Genomic DNA, 3796 nt, shown 5'->3' with positions numbered 1-3796 from the left:
TGGATTCAAATCCGCCACCTTAGATGTATGTGGCTGGCGCCTTAGCCACTTGAGCCACAGGTGCCAAGCCAGTATACCCTTAATCTTAAACAAAAATAATAAAACCGGAGGCATCACACTACTTAACTTCAAAATATACAACAAAGCTACAGTAAGAAAAACAGCATAGTACTGGTATGAAAATAGACACAGAGATCTATTGAAAAGAATAGAGAACCCAGAAATATATCTTTGCACCTACAGCCAACTAACTTTCAACAAAGGTGCCAAGAACACACAACAGGGAAAGAACAGTCTCTTCAATAAGTAGTACTGGGAAAACTAGATACCAGAAGAATGAAACTACACCCCTATTTCTCACCATATATAAACATCCACTCAAGATTGGGTGGCACCTGTGGCTGAAAGGAGTAGGACACCAGCCCCAGATGCCGGAGGTGACAGGTTCAAACCCAGCCCCATCTAATAGCAGCACTTACGAGACAAATTACACGTCTATATAATATTTGCTTAGGGTGTGTGACACATCAAAAAAAAAAAAAAAAAAGACAGAAAAAGAAAAAAAATAAACTCAAGATTGATTAAATGTAAGAAAGACCTCAAACTGTAAAACTACTCACAGAAAACTTGTGAGAGACACTTTATAACATAGTCTAGTCAAATATATTTTGAATAAGAATTCAAAAAGCACAGACAATAAAAGCAAAAACCAACAAATGAAATAATATCATGGTAAAAACTTCTGTACAAGAAAGTTAACAGGCAACAGAGGGAAAAGGTAACTGATGCAATGGAAAAAAATATATTTGTGGCCAAGTTTAGTGAACTCACACCTGTAATCCCGGCATTCTGGGACACTGAGGTGGGTAGATTGCCTGAGCTCATGAGCTGGAGACCCTCCTGAGCAGGAGTGAGACTCCAACTCTAAAACAATAGCCGGGTGTCATAGCAGGCGCCTGTTTCCCGGCTAATTGGGAGGCTAAGGCAAGAGAATCACTTGAGCCCAAGAGTTTGAGGTTGCTGTGATCTATGATACCATAGCAGTCTACCAAGGATAACAAGGTGAGACTCTGTCTCAAAAAAAAAAAATTCAAACTATGTATTTGTACAGGGGTTTTTATCCAGAATATTATTTTAAAAAACTAAACTTAATAGTAAGAAAACAAATACTCTGATTTTAAAAATGGGCAAGAGACCTGCATAAACATTTCTCAAAAAAGACATACCATGGGGAGGGAGTGGGGAAGGGGAGGGAAGAAGGGTGGCTGGGTGGTGGGAGGTTAACCGGAAAGATCACCTATATTTCTGTCTAACAAGGGTACAAGTGAACTTTTCTAGAAATAGAATGTAAATGTTTTGACACAATGACTATGCAAATTACATGAAATTTATGTGAACCAGCTTGATGAAAGTATTTCAAAATGTATATGAAAACACTACACTGTACCCCCTGTTTGCATTAATGTATAGAGCTATCATTTAATAAAATAAATAAATAAATAAAAGACATACCAATGGTCAACAGGAATATGAAAAAATGTTCAAAGTCACTAATCTTAAGACTCAAAAATTATAAAAAAAAAATCCCAAACATCATTCATTCTTCATTAGGAAAATGGATATAAAAACCACAATGAAATATAATCTCACTCTAGTTAGAATAGCATTTATCAAAAAGGCAAAAAATTACAAATGCTGCAAATATGGAGAGAAAAATGAACTATTACACATACTTTTGGTGGAAATGAAAACCATTAATAGTATAGCCATTATAAAGAACTGAATGTAAGTTCCTTCAAAAGCTACAAATTGGACTATTATGTGCTATTCTACAGTTACCCTACTGTATATTTATCCAAAGGAAATGAAATCAGTATGTTGAAGAGGTATCTCTACTCTCATGTTTATTGCAGCACTATTCACAATAGCCAAAATACAGAAACAACCTGTTTGTCTCCAGAAGAATGGCTACAGAAAACATGGCATACACATTTATATTTATATATGTAGACATACATATGCATACATACACTCATGTATATACACACACAATGGAATACTATTTGAACATTAAAAAGAATGAAATATTGTCATTTGTGGCAACACAGATGAACCTGAAGGACACCAGATCAAGTAAAATAAACCAGGCACAAAAAACAAATACCATATGATCTCACTCATTTGTAGAATCTATAAAAGCTGATCCCATAGAATAATGGCTACCAGAGTCTGGGAAGAGGAGTAATGGGGAAAGATTGGTCAATGGGTACAAAATTACATTTAAATAGGAGGAACAAGCTCTGATATTCTATAACACAGTAGGATGACTATAGTTGAAACATCGTGTTGTGTATCTCAAAATAACTAGAAATAAATATTTTGAATGTTCTCTCCATGAGGAAATGATAAAATTTTTAGGTGATGTATATCCTAAATATCCTAATTTGATCATTATACAATGTATGAATGTATCAAAAATCACATTTTATACCATAAATATCCACAATCATTATTTCAATTAAAATTATTTTTAATAACAAATTGTGTTAATTATTTTAAAAATAAATGAACAAAGAGCTTGCTCTGTCAAAAAAGGAAAAGAACAATAAAACTTAGACTGGAGTTTTGACAAGTTTTGCTTTTTTTTGACCAAGTGATTGTGATGTAGGTGGTCAGATCATATTCAGAAAGATTTCACACTAAAGTTTCAAGTAATGACAATATACAGTTAGTTCCCTTGTTTTATAATGTGATGTTACCCTTATTAATATTCCTCATGATATTCAGGACCTCATTTTTCTCCATCAGCTTATGTCTTTGCAGATAGGAAAAGACTAAATTTTAAAGTTTGTGGGGTTTTTTGTTTTTTTTGTTTTTACAATGAAGGTGTCTATACTCTTGAAGTTTTTAGTTTCTTCATCAAAAGTAACTACCTCATGCTCTTTCTAACATGGCAATGGACCCAGCTTGAGTTGGTTGCTCATGAATCAACACCTGCCTGGAATTTTCAGAAAAGGATTAGAAAGAATTTTTTATTAGAGCAGAGCATCTGGTGCCTAACACAGGGTGTAGAATGATATCTTGATGAGAGTAGATGTAGATACCCCAAGTAAAAGTGCATTAAAATTTTATCCGAAACAACACACACAAACACATCACACATAGCAGACATAACTGCAATCCGCAAATAAGAGTGTCACTAACTAAGGAATCAGATCTAGGACAGTAATTGGGTTACCTGATGCTAGTGGGTAGGATAACTATATATGAAAATACTGATATGAGGGTCTTTCTTGTGTAGATGTGTAAGTACGCTTTTTTACCTCTTCCTCCCATGAACCTAGAGGGGTCAAAAAAGCATGGCTCACTGCTGCCTGCTCATTTCTTCTCAAGCACAGATCTTCAGTTTCCTGTAATATGCAGCCAGTTGGAGTCTGGCATGGCTGATCTGAGCTCAGAAGGAAGAATAAGACCTCTGTTAACCTTCAAGCCTCAGCAATATTCTCTAACCCATTTTATAATAACCTCAGCACTGAAGTTTTACAGTCCCAATTAATAATATAGTTGGACTTCGTTTTTGTACTTAGAATTGTTTATTGTGTGATTTCTCCCTTAGGGACCTCAAAGTAGGGAAGAGGGTGATTGATGTGGTATAATTTGGATATTTGAGTTTCCATATCACTCAAAGCCTCAACAATAGCACTGAAATATTTTATGATGAAATATTACTGAATCTCATTTATCTTGAGAAAAATAATTTGCCCAAGATCCAAGCATTAGATGAGAACTCAGATGT

This window comes from Otolemur garnettii, unplaced genomic scaffold (assembly GCF_000181295.1).
Source record: "Otolemur garnettii isolate 467f Iridium unplaced genomic scaffold, OtoGar3 scaffold00186, whole genome shotgun sequence".
Lineage (NCBI taxonomy): Eukaryota > Metazoa > Chordata > Mammalia > Primates > Galagidae > Otolemur > Otolemur garnettii.
This window is presented reverse-complemented; position numbering follows the sequence as displayed.